General features: G+C 41.2%; 2 long non-coding RNA genes across 4 annotated transcripts; one reads left to right on the forward strand and one right to left on the reverse strand.

Annotated features, from left to right (window-relative positions):
- Positions 1-1,063: 1,063 nt before the first annotated feature.
- LOC143433812 (uncharacterized) lies at positions 1,064-4,684 on the reverse strand. 2 transcript variants are annotated; one of them, XR_013070313.1, is made up of 4 exons: positions 4,458-4,684; positions 3,695-3,757; positions 3,014-3,109; positions 1,064-2,150 (listed from the first exon to the last, which is right to left on the reverse strand). It is a non-coding gene; the product is annotated as an uncharacterized LOC143433812 (long non-coding RNA). The 2 variants fall into 2 exon arrangements; XR_013070314.1 differs by having other exon boundaries at positions 1,064-2,099; positions 4,458-4,683.
- A 17-nt stretch (positions 4,685-4,701) lies between these two features.
- Positions 4,702-12,160, forward strand: LOC143433908 (uncharacterized). 2 transcript variants are annotated; one of them, XR_013070312.1, is made up of 3 exons: positions 5,853-6,822; positions 8,696-10,477; positions 10,610-12,160. It is a non-coding gene; the product is annotated as an uncharacterized LOC143433908 (long non-coding RNA). The 2 variants fall into 2 exon arrangements; XR_013070311.1 differs by having other exon boundaries at positions 4,702-6,822; positions 8,696-12,160.
- The last annotated feature ends 4,730 nt before the right edge of the window (positions 12,161-16,890 follow it).

A 16,890-nucleotide genomic window follows, 5' to 3' on the forward strand; every position in this document is an offset into this window, starting at 1 on the left:
AGGAAAACATTTCATTGGGCTGACTTACAGTTTCAGAGTCTCAGTCCATTATCATCATGGTGGGAATCATGGCAGCATTCAGGCAGACATGGTGCTGGAGAAGGAGGTGAGAGTTCTACATCTTGATCTGTAAGTAGCAGCAGGGGACTGTGACCACACTGGGCGTAGCTTGAACATCTATTAAAACCTCAAAGTCTACTTGCACAGTGACATGGCCACACAACATGGCCACACATACTCCAATAAAGCTACACCTCATAGTGCAGCTCCCTATGGGACAAGCATCCAAACACATGAACCTATGGGGGCCATTCCTGTCCAAACCATCACAATAGATAAGTCTTCAGACAGGAAGTGCATAGCTAAAACTATACATAAGTTAAAATTTCCAGATATCTTCATCAACCCACAAGACAAACTACTAAACCACTGCAGAGATTAGTCCCAGGAAGAGTAGATAGAGCTGATAGAAGAGACGGCAAAAACAAAAACAAAAAGGTAATTAAGTGATACTGTCTCGAGCCCAGTATGTTTTCTGTCATGAGCAGGTTGTGATAAAGTTTTAGTGTAGCCGCCCGCGGCCACAAGTCAACTGGGTTCACCTGAAAGGGGGGCTGGGAATGAAAGGGGACGGAGGGCAAGAAGAGATGAGGCCAAGACAAAGTTCTCTGATCAAGGCCTGAAATTTCATAATTGGCTTTCACATATAAAGGGAAAGCCCCACCCTCCAGAATCTCTTCTCGGTTCAGCCCAGGGGCTGGGCAAGGAGATAGCAGTCCGGAAGGTGTCAAGGCTAGCTCAGCAGGCAGTCCATTCTTCTTAGCTCAGGTAGCCTGCTCCAAGGCGCTAAGGCTGGTAATGCAATGCCTCTCCTAGGTCCTACAATTGCTTGATCTATTGTGGTAAAAGACTTGCAGGCCTTCTCAGGCCTGGGGGAAGGGCACATTTTAGGGTCCCTGTGGGAAGAGGAATGACAGGTCCTCTCCACTCAGGAATCGTATACAGGATTGACTGTGAGATGGTCAGTTCCCCAAGAGGAGAGACAGTATGCCAGAGACAGAGGTTTGATATTTAAATGCTCTTTAATAATGCACAGCAAACAATATATTATCACCAATGCTAAAGCTATTGTAACAAGAGGTATTGCCACATTTTCTATGCATTGACTCTATCAATATCAATACAATAAACACAAATAGTAAGTTGCTAATTACCGAAGAAATAAACACAGCAGTAAGTACATTACTATTCATGAGTTATAAGACCTGAGTCCTTATGACTGTAGTTTCCAGCAGCTTAGGTTGGGAGAGTGCTTGACCACCAAGATAAGGGCATTCTGTGGTTTCCAGCAGCTCAGGTCCAGAGAGTGTTTGACCACAAAGTGAGAGGCTTCAGTCTCTTGGCTGTCTCCTTGACGATTGCTCAGTCTCTTGGCTGCTCTTTGATGATCAATGCTGCAGAGTGCTTGGGCTCTCCACTACAGAGGAGGCCTGAAAGGAGGATCATGCTGGGTAACCATTGCTACCAGTGTGATGAAGTGCTCCGGCCAAGGGCTCCTTTTTATGCTTGAATTAGGGTTATTTCTGACATACACGGCAGATAACCAGATGTGTCTTGTTATCTGTGAGGCTATGACTTTGTTATCACACTTATGACTGGTTATCACACTTATTCAAAACAACTTATTTTAATGCACAAATATTTTTTTTCATAAGGTTTTCAAAACTACTTTTGATTATCAAAACAACTTCTGGTTATCACAGCACTTCAAAACAACTTCACTTCAAACTTGTTTTCTTTCCTATTACAAATATGGAGTCAGTCCTGTTAAGGGCCTGCTCCTTAGAGATACCCTTTCCAGACTGACAATATGGCCCTCTCCTGACTTCTTTGGCAAAACCAAATGTTTTCTGCTGTGTATGTACCATTTCTCAAGCAAAAAAGAACATCAGATCCTTTCTTGGGAAAATCACAAGCATGCACCACAAAGGACCTCAGGGCCAATCCTAATCCTGAGTTGCTGCATGAAGATCCATGAAGTGAAGCCTGGGTCACTCTACAGATTCCAAGATGTTGAAGACACCAAAGCTGTGAGACATCTGCCAGGAAGAATAGCTTTCAGAGTGGAACCAGCCTGTTAGAAATATATTCTGCAGGCAGAAAAGATGGAGGGTTGGAGCCAGCTAAGCCCTCCGACATCAGATATTAAGCTAGAGAACTGGCTTTCAACCTTCCTAATACTGTATCCCTTTAATACAGTTCCTTCCGTTGTGGTGACTCCCAACTATAAAATTATTTTCTTTGCTACTTCATGACTGTCATTTTGCTACTGTCATGAATTGTCATGTAAATATCAGGTTTCAGATGGGTCATGCCCCACAGCTGGGAATTGCTGAGCTGGGGATTCGGTGATTACATGCTGCATTATCGGTCTTGTTTGGTCCAGTATTTTCTGACTATGCCCCCATTCCTCCTTTTAGGAATAGTAATGTATATCTGTGACATTGTATGCTGTAATTAATTCACTATTCAAACTCACGGGGTTTTATTGAGACTGTGGAAGACTATGGGGGCTTCTGAAGTAGGATTGAATACACTTTGAATTATAACAATGGTCTCTGAGCCTTTGGGGCCTGGGAGTGGAATGTAGTGGTTTAAATGAGAATGTCTACCATAGGCTCAAATATCTGAACCCTGGTGTTGACTTAACACCTCACTAGAGGCAGGCTCTGAGGATGGTATGCAGACTAGCCTCAATTCCAGGTCACTCTCTCTGTTCATGTTTGGGGTTTAACATGTGATCTCCCAGCTCCCTGCCATGATAGTCTCATCCTTCTGGAAGCACAAGCCAAAATAATCTCTTCCATAAACTGCCTTGGTCATAGTATTTTTTTATAGCAACAGAAAAGTAAATAATACAGACTATAAATAATTGAGGATTAAAACATTTTTTTCCTTAATCCTAAAAAGTTCACAATAAAATTGGGCACCAAAAAAGTTAAATGTACTCAACCTCTGTATTCCACTAAATATTTCAGACAGCGTCCCATCCTGCTGCATAGCAGAACTGCTCCTCCAGCATCTGGATCTTGGCAGCCATGTACTCCTCCTAATCAACCAAGAAAAGGCAAGACAATAAACAACAGTTACAGCTCCCTGCCACACAATTAACTTAAAAGCCCCCTGATAGATTTATAAATACAGTCTCACTTTTTTAACTCTAAAATAATTAGGCTTCACTGTTTTGATTATCATGTCTTTAAAGTAAAGCTACAGGTGACAACAGTGGTATGTGTTGTCCAAACTGCAAATGATTTGTTTTTACTGATTATTAAAATTTTATATGTTCACTGTATTTTCTCAAAAATTGACACATAAAAAGAAAATGTTTTACTCTATATAGATGATTAACTGACAACATGATGTACTAGATACTTATATATTTTCCCCAATTCTCAGTATTTCTAGCAATGCTGAGATAAACTAAAATATATTAAATTGTTCTGTGCAAGAATATCTACTTCCTCAGGACAAAATCCTTGATAGTAAAGTAAACTTTAAGGGTTAGAGTTTATGAACAGTGAAAATACAGAGTTGGTGTATAAAGTCACATGTTATACCTGAAGCCATATCATAACATAAAAATAACAAAAATTATCTAGACATGTAAATATCTTTAATCATTAAAACACACCTATTTCCCAGCCATCATTTTCTGCTTGCTTCCTACAACACTGCCTCATGGTGTGTGGAACTTCTGTATGGGGAGAAAAAAATAAGTCAATGTTATACCATAATGTACTCTTCATTGATCTTCTATCAAGGGAAATAGGAAATTTGAAAATTTAAATGTCCAATTAACACAAGACAAAAGATTAATGCCAAATAAACCTTATCAAAATATGTTATTCTCAGGTTGCTTTATCAGTTCAATCTGTCCAGAGAACATCCTCCCTACAATTTAAGCCTCATATGTAAACACTTTTCAACTTTTCATCTTGGTCAGAGAGGTTGATGGAGAAAGAATCTTTCCTGTCACTCTCTCACAGGGGCTGAGCTCCCTAGGCAGCCGCAGCAGCAACAGCAGCAGGCTGCTTTCCCCGACCCAGAGACTTTGAACTTCAGGGTGAAGCCGCCGCTTTCATAATCTTGACTGGCCTTCTCTCAGGGCACCTTCTGCTCCCCTCCCCATGCTCGCCTTTCCAACCTTCTCTCTCTTTCTGATATGCGAAACTGCCTTTTTTTTCCTCAGGTTCGTGAGCTGAGAGACATTCTCCATCTCCAGAAAACAAGTTTCACATTTCTTGGTCCTTTGCTGTTTCTCTGCCTCTCCTCCAGATTCCTTCCACCTAGCCTTTCCTGTTACCCGATCACAGGTTCCTTACAGACACCCGCAGCTTCTGATTCCGAGTCTTGGCAGACTTTGCAGTACCCCACCCCCCACCCCCGCTTCCTACCTTGCGCCTGCTTCCTCTTCTGAGCCCTGGGTCTGAGCGGCCAGGTGACCAGGCAGTACATCCTCAGGAGGCTTTACAATAAAACTTCCTCACCTTTACAATAAACTTCTTAAGACCATCCCTGCTGGGGTCCAGCCCAGCCCCGACATGGGAAGAGAGAGAGAGAGAGAGAGAGAGAGAGAGAGAGAGAGAGAGAGAGAGAGAGAACTATCCTAAAAACTTCTTCTGAGGATAAGAGACTGCTGGCTAGGGTGATTAACACCTGTAGTCTAACAACAGAAGATTATGCAAGGTGGCTTTGTTCTATCTCAACAGGAACTGCTGGGCTCTAACTGCTGGGTCACAGAAAAAAAAAAAGACATTTAAAAAAAAAGTTGCTATGGAGTTTATTAAGTGTAAAAAATATTTTATAAAAGCTATCTGAGGGGAAACGTGAAAAGGTCCTGAGTGGAGAGGAAGAGATTCTAACAAAGTAAAATTCTAAGTGATGGGGTCTTAACTAATTAATTGATTCCTAACTCGCTAATTTCTAATTCACTAATTTAATTAACTCACTATTCTAACTGACCATTCTAACTAACTAATTCTTATCTTTTTGCTCTCAGAACTTATACATCTTTCAGAGTACATGGTCACATGTTACAAGGTTCATCACAAGTTCACACCAAATTTCAAGTCATAAATTGAAATAGAAGTTTACAACATAAAATGTTTACATGAATACCCATTAGAAGTAATTATTTAGCTAGACATTTATCACCTGTTTATCTTTATAGGTTTGCAGAAAGTTTGAAATTATAATTTAAGAAATTAGTAAAGTTTTATATAGATAAATCTAGATAATATTTTTTTGTTCTGGTATTTATAATAAATTGTGGAATTTTTAGTAATTTAGGCTAAGTGTTTTATGACCTCTTGAAATGTGCTTTAAGCAGGAGAAGATTCAGCGAACCGCCGGTGGCTCAGCCCTTAAGGCTCCCGCCCGCAGAGGGCGCACCGTCTCTTGGTGCGTGGGTTTGAGTCCCGTCGCCGTCTCTCCCACACCATGTCTTGTGGGGAAAAAAAAAAAAAAAGCAGGAGAAGATTCAGTTACTATTTCTCTCGAGATAATTAATTGATAATACTCGGGAGATTGATAGAATTTTTATTATAGTTTAATTATGTTTGAGAGATTTAATAACAGTTTTGTTATAAAAGAGCTTAATAATTATTGATATAATTTTAGAAGTTTTTATAGGGTCATCACTAAGATTTAAGAAGTCATTTATTTGCCTATATAATATTATTATAAGATAGTACATCTTTGTGGATCTACAGAGATCTGCTACAAAGGAGAGTGCTATTACTTGGTTATATTAATATAATAATAATAATAATAATAATAATAATAATAATAATAAATATATCAATAATAAAAATAATTAACAATTATTGATATAATTTTAAGAATTTTTATAGAGTTATTATTAAGATTTAAAAAGTTATTTATTTGCCTATATAGTATAAGACAGTACATTTTCGTAGATCTATAGAGATCTGCTAGGTGATCTCTATAAAGGGAAATGCTATTGCTTGGTGATATTATTAATAATAATAATAAAGAGAAAAATATATTAATAACAAAAAGTTTTCCTAAAATCACGTCCATCATAGCCTTACTAATGGGACATACTTGTTACAGATTATATAGTAATCTGAGGCAAACATTTTAAGATGATCGTTTGCTCATTGTTAGCTTGTCCCATTATGGCTTTTGATATTTTAGTTCTGCTGACCTCATTATTTCCTTGGTAAATGCTTTTTTTGAGGCTGTCCATAATACCAGCGTCTCCTTTAAACAGTTCTGTGCCCAGCTTAATATTAAACATGTTACTGGTATTTCATATAACCCCCAAGGACAGGGCATTGTAGAAAGGGCACATCAGACCTTAAAAAACATGTTCTTAAAATTACAACATTCAGGGGGCATTTTATACCCACAAAAGGGGAATCATAAAATTTTGTTAAATCATGCACTATTTGTTCTTAATTTTTTGACCCTTGATGAAAAAGGAAAGTCTGCAGCAGATAGGTTCTGGCATCCTACTACAGCAGACTCCTATGCCAAAGTCATGTGGAAAGATCCGTTGACATATAAGTGGAATGGTCCTGACCCAGTCCTTATCTGGGGGAAGGGACATGCGTGCATATATGATTCAAAGGAACAAAACGCCAGATGGCTACCAGAAAGACTAGTAAAATTGGCTAACTCTACCCCAGGGATACTCCCTGAGAATGGTTCTTAACTGTGCTTCCTTTCAGAAAGATGCATCCAGTCGCCTTATTTCTCCTACTCCTCCTGCTCATACTTCAGATTTATCCAACTGTGAGTATTAAATCCCAACACTCCCCATATCAGATTTATAACTTTACTTGGGTCATAATAAATCAAGCAGGAGACATTGTTAATTCCAGCTCTTCACTTGGAACCCAGCCTTCATGGCCCTCTTTAGAGGTGGATCTTTGTACTCTTGCCCTGGGAGCCAGTGCAGATTGGGGACCCCCTCTCATTATTGGCCCCAAAGTCAGCCTGTTGATGCACCTAACCCCAATTATGATGGCCACCTTATAGGATGTAATTCCTTTGATAGGAGAGTCTCCTTGGCCAATGATCCATCTGGCCTTTATGTATGCCCTGGACCTACTCACCGTGATCGCTCTCAAAATTATAAATGTGGCTATAGCTCTGATTATTATTGTGCATCTTGGGGCTGTGAAACCACAGGAGATGCATATTGGAGACCCCATTCTTCCTGGGATTATATCACTTTAAGGAGAAAGTTTCTACATACATATTTACAGGATAAACTAGGAATTAAGACCGCCCAACCATTTAAATCCTGGTGTGCATTCAAATGGTGTGTCCCTCTTCTTATATCCTTTACGGATGTAGGAAAGAGTAAAGACTGGACAGGCCAAGGGTATGAGTGGGGTCTACGTCTAAGAGAATGCTCGACCTTTTCACTCACCTGCTCAGACCCGGGACTCATTTTTAGAATTAAGCTCCTTAAGAGTATCCCTAATAAAAATGTTGCTGCTGTGGGCCCTAATCCTGCCCTACAGCACCCTCGGCCACCAGCCAAGCCCGTCACCAGGCCTGGAACTATTGTTCCAGCCATTTTATCTCTCCCCACCTCCCCCCAGGTTGCCTTATTCCAGCCCACTATACCTGCGGGTCCTCCTAATTCTGCTGACCTTATTATTTCTTTGGCAAATGCCTCCCTTGAAGCTATTCATAATACCAGTGAATATCAATATCGAGAATGTTGGATTTGTTTTTCACCTACTCTCCCTTTTTATGAGGGAATAGCTATTTTTACCCCTCCCTTCTTTTCTGATAATAGCAATTTGTTATTATGGGCCACTTCACCTGAAGGAGGTCTCACTCTTGGTTCCATTTCGGGCATGGGCCTTTGCCTTTTGGGGCCCTCTATGCTTCCCCCCCCCAAGATTTGGTCCCTATTTGCAATCAGATATTGATTTTAAATAATACCTTTTTATATACCATTGCATCCAATGGTACATATTTTGCCTGTGCCACTGGATTGACATTATATATTTCCAATTTTGAATTTTTAAGGACCAGAGATTATTGTGTAGTTGTTACCATTCTTCCTCATTTTCTTATTCATGACTCAGAGTCTTTTCTTAATATTCTAGATCAAGATCCTTCTCTTAGGATCAAACGAGAGCCTCTGACAGCCCTTACGTTGTCTGTCATATTAGGAATCAGCGCTGTTGGCGCAGGAACAGGCATTGCTTCTCTAGTCACCTCCAATAATCATTATGCCCATCTTCAGTCTCTCATTGATAAAGATTTAAATAATTTGAGAGAAGGAATACAAGACCTTAAGGACTCTGTGGCTTCTCTTTCTGAGGTGGTGTTACAGAACAGGAGAGGACTTGACCTTGTCTTCCTTAAGGAAGGGGGTCTCTGTGTAGCCCTCAGAGAAGAATGTTGCTTTTACTCTGATAAGACAGGCCTTGTCCAAAATAGCCTGGACAAGGTCAAAAAGAGTTTAGAGGAAAGAAAAAGAGCCAGAGAACAACAAGAGTCATGGTATCAAAATTGGTTCTCTACTTCACCTTGGCTTACTACCCTATTGCCTAGTTTACTAGGACCTTTTGTTGGTATTTTATTGCTTTTGTCTTTTGGCCCTTGGGCCTTTAACCGTCTCACAAGTTTTGTTATGAACCAGATTGATGCTGCCATCAAGAAGCCGGTTGAAGTTCATTACCATCAACTGAAGATTGAGGGAGATCCAGAAGTGACTCTGCCGGAGACAGGCCCAGCTGCCAGCCCCCTGCCTCCCCCTATGGCCGACCCCTAGACTTCCACACCCTCAAGAAAAGTTCCTGGCATACCTGGCTCTGCCCTCGTTTCTCTCGCTAGGGAGCCTGGCCTCTTGATCATCCCAACAAAAATTGGCTTTTTTCTAAACTAAGGCCTGCCTTTGATGTGGTCCTCTAATATCGGGGAGTCTTCCATTATGACAATATTATACCCCAAATGACAAATGGCTGATAACCTAGACATTCACACAGGGATTAGGATGGCTGTGAGTTGGCCCAATGACGGGATTATTGTAGGTCCACTTCCCAGGGGCCCACCCAATGCAGCCGGAAAGGAGTGCGTGGTGCTGGGAGTGGGTGCAGCCTACATAGCCTAAGACAGGGTCCTCACCCTCCTTTCACCCACCTCGGGGTCCCTTGATGTTGCCCATTGTCGATAGCCTAAAGCCTTTGACCATCAACGTGACTCGTCTCACATTAATGTCTTGGGGTTATGAACTCGTCTAAGACCCCCCCACAATTTGACCTCCAAATTCTAAACTCATGTAGTTGGGATTGATCACAGGATGCCCTCTCCATCTAAACAGAGAAGGGGGAGATGTCAGAAGCCAGGACCCTTGCCTCTTACCCTCACCCCCTACTTCTCCCCACCTGCACAATGTCTCCTGCAGCTTCATCTCCCTAGCAACCACAAGGTTCTGTTTGATAGTTACAAATAGATTTTTAGATGTAAAGCAGTGTACCGTATCTTTTGAAGTAGGCAGTTGGACCGCCATTGTTTTAGGGCACAGGCCGAGAAGATTCTGTACTTTCCCAACACCTGGATCCAACTTTCCCATCACCTGGATCCCTCTTACCCCTCCCTTTGAAAAATGTATTATAAATAAGCACTTGGTGCCAAAATATATGACTCTTGACAAGCATTTGCTTCCTTGAGTCCATTCTCTCTCTCGCTCGCCCGTTCTTCCAGGTTGCAATCCTCCTCGTCCCTCACAAATAACCTAGGGCCCGCAGGTTGGGTCATAGGCCCAAACTAATAAAATAACAGGGCCCTGTGATTCCTTTTCCTAACCTAAATAGTTAAAAATGCCTGTCAGCAGGTTTGGGCCCAGTTAATTAGTTACAGAAAACATAGAGTTATAGGACCAAGGACAAGGGCCTGTTGAGCCTCCCAAGGACTTGGCCAGACACATAGATAAAAAATATACAAAGACATCCTTAGAAGAACAGAGATATGTCCAAATGAGTAATGGGCCATCTGGTGTTCCTCCAGACCCTTTCTCCCTCCCCTTGAGGTCTTCTCAAGGTCCAAGAAACTGCAATTAACTAGATACTATGTTAACTTAGACTGGTACAGTCTGCTGATGTAAAACAACCAATAGTGTATATCCACATAAAAATCTCCCAATTCCCCCACCCCTTGACTATATAAGTCCTAATTCTTAGAGCTTCGAGGTCAGTCCCTCTATCCCCTATGTGAGATATGGAGATATGGACTGGCCCAGAGCTCTGATATTACACTGCCTCATGTGTTTACATCAAGTTGGTCTCTCATGAGTTTTTTGGGTGGGCGCCGTCCTGAGACTTGAGTGAGAATCCCCCTTTGAGTCCTTTCATTTTGGTTCCCTGACCGGGAAGCTTGTCCAGGATTTGTGGGACCACCCAGAACTCACGAAGACCCCTTGGAGGTGGGTTTATGTCTGTGTGTGTGTGTGTGTGTCTTGGTGTCTGAGTGTGCAGCTGCTGAATCTGTGTCTTGTTGTCTGAGTGCAGTACTACTGATTTTGTTTTCTGTGTTCTGATTTCTGGTTTTCTAGCAGGTGCGCTTCGAGCTTGAGGAGTCTCAGCGCTAGCGGATGGTGTTCCCGCAAGCTGCACATCTGGTTTTCTGACAGGTGCGCTTCCAGATTGAGGAGTCTCAGCGCTAGCGGATGGTGTTCCCGCAAGCTGCAAATCTGGGAGACGTCCCAGAAGACAAGGAGGGTCGGGATTTCATCCTGACTGCCCATTCTCTGAATGAAGGAGACGGGGTTCTCCTACTATAGGGGAAGGTACGAGGACCTACCCCATCGGAACTGGCGTTTGGTTGGCTGTTAAGTCCAGACGCGGATGAGTGTGTTTAAATGTAATAGGGTCCTGTGTCTTTAAATTTGTTTCTGTGTTTCTTCTGTCGCCGTTAGACTACATCCAAGATGGTGGCCAGCCTGGGAACTACATTTCCCAGCAGGCCGTGCAGCTCTAAAACGTTTTTCTGACAGTCTTTTTATGTCCTGACTGTACAATTTAGTCTCTGTGCTGCCCGTGGCAGGGGTGAGCTGTCTGTGTTGTTTGTTCTCTGTGTTCTTAGACTCTGACTGATGTTTTTTGTTGTTGTTTTTGTTTGGACTAAAACTACTGTGTAAAACATCCTGAGTTAAAAAGAGATAACATGACCACCCACCGGCAGAAAAAGAGATAGAACCGCCAGTGAGTGCTGCTACAGAGCAGTGAGGCAGGCAGGTCCTGTTCCACAGCTTGTGGCCAAGAGAAAACTCTGTTCCTCTGATGTTAGCAGAGGCTACGGAGGAGGCAGCATGCGACAACTCCCTAACTGGGTGTGTGTGGCTGTGCAGGGGACCCCAAGGTTGCTGCTGTAACAAATTGGCAGCTTTCCACCTGCTGCCTACGAAGATAGGTAGAGCCCAGGTCCAGAGAACATCCTCCCTACAATTTAAGCCTCATATGTAAACACTTTTCAACTTTTCATCTTGGTCAGAGAGGTTGATGGAGAAAGAATCTATGCCCTCCTGAATAACAACACTTAACATTCACTTTGCATAAAACATCAATAAATCCAACATTACAGTTACCTACTTTTTTTTTTTACCACTAACTAGTTAAACAATCTACTAAAATATTCCCTTCATCATCTGACCTAAAATGGCTCCTAAACCGTGTCATGCTAGCCACTCAAGCAAACACACACACAGTATAACACATTCGCCATACAAATGCATCCCCCAAGAAGTTCATTAAAAGAACACATCCTAAGGGGCTGATTATTGTTGTAATAAATTTAATACATGAGGCTGAAATATAATACAGCAAGGGGGTATTACTGCAGTTCCATGCCAAGATGTGCTCTTGAGAAATTACTACATGAGAGAGGTCAGGTATAAGGGTGTTTATTGGGAGAAGGGAGAGGGGTGAGGCCTGCAGACTGGGTAAAGGCAGACAGACAAGAGAAGGGAGTGGGGGCAGAGGACAAAAACACTGGCATTCGTAAGGCAACACTGTGCCATACAACACCATGATTACTAAATGCTGTCATGTCTCAAGCTTCAGGCTTAGGGACTAACTAGTAAGCCAGTTAAGTCATTGTTAGATCCAAAGAGGCACAAAGTCAAATTTTTCTAGCTACAAGTTAGGCTATCACTGCATTATCATTCATAAATACAATATTCACATATAGCTTTCTATAATTATCTAAGTTTATATCAAAGTTTATTATATGAAGCCTTACATACACTATCAAAGTCAAATTGGCTTTGGTTTATGAGAATCTTTAAAACATATTTTATCAACACACATGACTCTTAATTTTTTAAATGACCTTTAATTTGGTTTCTCTTTCCAACATTTGTATTAATGACATCATATATATATGAAAGATAGGTAAAGATACACAGACATTTTCAGCTAAGTCACAGGAGTGAGAAAGACAATTTATATGTTTTAGGTGGCATATGTAAAAGGCCTTGAGAATAAATTACTAATTCTGCAGACAGAAGAGTTTGCTTCTAAACTTGCTCTAGGCATGTGCAAGGGTGTTCAGTGGTGTCCTCATTATGAAGCCCAGAATTTCCATGCTTCTCTTAAATTCTCCTTAAGTAGCTTATTTGCCAGCCCTAAAGACTTCATCCCTTAAGAGTCAAAGGAATTCCTATTACAAAATTACTGGTTCAAAATTCCGAATCTATACACCTCCTTTTAAAAGCAAATGACTTGAGAATTCTATTAATGTGTATGTCACAGTCATTAAATGTAACTATATGCAGTCAAATGAATGAGAATGTCCCCACAGACTCAGATATTTGGACACTTGTCATCTGGTGGTGCTATTTGGAAGGGATTAACAGGTATGGCCTTGCTGGAGGAAGTAAGTCCAAGGAGGTGAGCTTTGAGAGGTTGAAGACTGTTGTCATATCCAGTCTGTATGCAGCTTAGAACACACAACACCAGATCAAACAGTTCCAAGGGGGAGGGTTTATTCAGGAGATAGGGCAAACACGGGGGGTGGGGGAAGAGAAATAGAAGAAGATGGAAGAAGAGAGTGAGGTCAGGGGGTTCCACCTGTTTTATATGGATGGTGACATATCCTCTCCCAGGTAAAGGTGAGGTAGCCAGGTAGATTCTGGGAATGTATGGCAGTTGCCTTAGCAATAATGTGGGGGTTGCCTAGATGTGATGTCACTGGGTTCCGGAGCCTGATACCAACAACCTCACATTAGTTAATCTGTGAAGTGGACTGAAGTAACCCTGGCAAGAAGCAACTGGCTAGAGCAACTGTATTCCACTATGACAACACTTTTGTTTACTCTACAGTCAATTTACAAATACAATTTAAAAACTGTGACACACACACAAAAAAAAACTATACAAATAAGAGCCACCTAAGAACAAAATTAGTGGGTAGAGAACTTTAGCCTTTTCAATAACCGTGCTATGTTCAAGGAGATAAAGCAAAGGATAAAAGTTAACTTATAAGTCTTTAGCCTTAAAACAAATTACAAATCTGTTTTAAGTTCAAGCCAACAGAGGCTAGCTAGCAATGCAACCAGAGCCTATCTCAAACACACCAATAACCAAAATAAGTAAGTGCAAGTGCCTCTGAGTGATGTTTAATCAATCCAATTACTGTAATCATATCCAGATGTAAAGTGCTACCTTACCTTCACTTAGAGTTACAAGAAAAATTTGTTAGCTAAAACAAATATACAATGAGTTAATTGGTGTGCACATTTAGTCATATGACATAACTCATGTGACACAAATTCAGAGAAAGCAATCTGTGGCTACTCAAGGATAAGGTGAGATAAGCTTGGTTTAAGACCACTCCTATCTCTCTTCTCAGGACCTTTTCCCTTACTTTTTTTTTTTTCGAGACAGGGTTTCTCTGTGTAGCCCTGGCTGTCCTGGAACTCACTCTGTAGATCAGGCTGGCCTTGAACTCAGAAATCCACCTGCCTCTGCCTCCCAAGTGCTGGGATTAAAGGCATGCGCCATCACTGCCCAGCCTTTTCCCTTACCTTAACCATCAGTTTTCTACTTAGTTACTTACAACTGAGGACATTAAGTACAGTGGAATCCAGGTTCATCTGTATTTAAAGGGGTTTCTCCAGAAGAAATACAATGGGACATTCTTTTAAATGAAGAGAGCTAGTGAAACTGGGATATCACATGCAAAGAAAGGTGGACCATTAGCTTACATTATATATAAATAGTAATTCAAAATTGATTTTAAAATGGACTTAAACATAAAACCAAAACTATTGAGCTCTAGAAAGAAAAAATAGGTGACTATTTGGCAGTGGACTTGGCAATATTTCTTGGATATGGTATGAAAAGCACAAGAACAAAAAAATAGATAAACTAGAAAATATTCAGATTTAATACTGTGGAAGCAGAAGGGGTCCATGACAGATATCAACTGGAACAAAGGAGTAGGAGCTGGAGGGAGGCATGAACAAATGATAGATATGCATGAAAATTCTGTGATAAATCCCATGAGTTTGTATGCTAACTAAAACTCATAATTAAACTTCTGGGGAGAAAAAATAAAATACTGGAGCTGAAGAGATGATTCAGCACTTAAGAACATTTGCTTCTCTTGCACAGGACCAAAGCTTAGTATCCAGCACCCACAAGGAAGCTTGGAACCCTCTGTAACTCCAGTTTCAGGACATCCATCATTTTCTGCCCTCTACATGCATGCTGTAAATATACATTTATGTAGACAAATACTCATATGCTGAATATCATAATTATCACTACTCAAATCACCCTGCTGGTGGCAACAGCACACAATCCTCACCACCCACCAAAATGCTCTGGATTCACAAATGAAACACACACACACACACACACACACACACACACACACACACACAGAGAGCCTTCTATTTAATATACTTTAAACAGCACAATGTCTGGGTACACTGAACCAGTCCTTTGTTTCAGCTGGATCCTGTCACAAAGCAGGCTCAGCAGTCAGTCTGTTCTTCTAGGTTCTGGTAGGAAGCTCCAAGTGTAAACAAAGAGGGTGACTTCACCTAGGTGTTAAGGTCCTGTGTGGCATGCAAGGTCTGTTCAGTCTGCTCAAGGCTGGGGAGGGCACAATGAAATATTATTTAGACTTAGGAAATTTAATAAGTGCAACAACATAATTATGAAAATTTGCTAAGAAAAAGCACCAGATACTTCAAGTACTAAAGAGAGACTGAAAATAGGACACTGTGTTTTGGGACTGGAGGTAGTAACAGAAGCATCTTAGGTCAAGATGAAAGGGATCTACTGATGAATGGTGGTAATGTCTGTTGCACACTATAGTAATGTTACTGAACATACCATGTAAAAAATGGTTTGGACCAGAGATGAATGAGAAGCCAAGAGCACTAGCTTCTCTTTCAGAGGACTGTGGTTGGCTCTGTTGCCAGCACCCACATGGCGATTTGCAACTCCAATACCAGAAGTACCCAATGCTGTCTTCTAGCATCTGTGGTTACCAAGCACGAATGTGGTCCAGGGACATACAAGCAAGCAAAACACCTTTACACATAAAAGTTAAAAAAAAAATCAAAGTGTGTTCATTTTTGCATTTTAAGCACTTTATTGCTTTACCACAGTTTTAAATACTGTATTCAATGGCTGAAAATGAAAAGCATGAATCAGAGACTGGCCAATAAGAGACTAGGGAGCACAAAGCTAGGCAAAGTCATCCTTTCCATGAAATGTATGCAATAGGGCCTATTACTTTTTTTTTTCTTGGGATCAGGGACAATAAGAGACAAAACATAAAAGCAGTTTACAAAGATCATATTCAACACCCAGAAATGGTTAAATAAATGGAGCACAAATCCACAGGCCTAAGAGAATTTTGAGACTGCCTGGACTGTTATTTTGCCCATAAAAGGTAAATGTAAACATAATGTTTTTGTACACTGTGTAGTGTTTACCCTTGGGTTACTCAAATGCTGATTTCTCTGCCTTCCCATCTTGTTTCAATCTAGATGGCAGGACTGTAATGCTTTATACCAAGAATCTCCTGTCCCAGGTTTGTGTAAACAATTCTTGATGTGTTTATAAAAAGATAAAGAGATAAAGAGAGTATGTTCTGTGAAGGTGTAAAGAGGTAGGGGGAAGAGGATGTCTCATCGGGCCCATGCGGAGACATCTCTTCCCCTGAGGGACCAGCCACACACTGTACCACTATAGTACAAAACAGAGTTTATTCAGGGCATTGTACCACTATAGTACAGAACAGAGTTTATTCAGGGCATGGGGAGGGGAGCCAGGAATGTAGTAGAGGCAGAGAGAGAGAGAGAGAGAGAGAGAGAGAGAGAGAGAGAGAGAGAGAGGATTAGAGGCCAGCTATGAGCACGTGGGAGAGGGGGGACAGAAAAGGAAAGGGGTGAGGAGACAGAGAGAGCAAGAGGCAAGAGATCAAGAGAGAGAGGAGGGGGGACAAGCAGCCCCTTTTATGGTGGGCCATGCCTACCTGGCTGTTGCCAGGTAACTGTGGGGAGGAGCATGCCTGGCTGTTGCCAGGTAACTGTGGAGGTGGAGTTTAGACAGAATACTAACAACCCCAACACAGAAATTACATTAACTGTTTTACAAATGGGTGCTTTCCACCAAGAAATTTAGCATCTGTCTGTAGTAGACACATTAGTAGTCATATTTTTAATAGAACTAAGAAAGAAAATAGGCCCTAAATACAAGGTCCACCTAGACTAATTCCAACTATTCCATGTGCCTGAAAAGTAAAGACACAAAGACAGAGAGTCAGCTTGGTCCTGTCACTGACCTTAAAAATCAGTCAGCTAAGTCTAAGTCTGATTTC

This window comes from Arvicanthis niloticus, unplaced genomic scaffold (genome assembly GCF_011762505.2).
Source record: "Arvicanthis niloticus isolate mArvNil1 unplaced genomic scaffold, mArvNil1.pat.X pat_scaffold_459_arrow_ctg1, whole genome shotgun sequence".
Classification (NCBI taxonomy): domain Eukaryota; kingdom Metazoa; phylum Chordata; class Mammalia; order Rodentia; family Muridae; genus Arvicanthis; species Arvicanthis niloticus.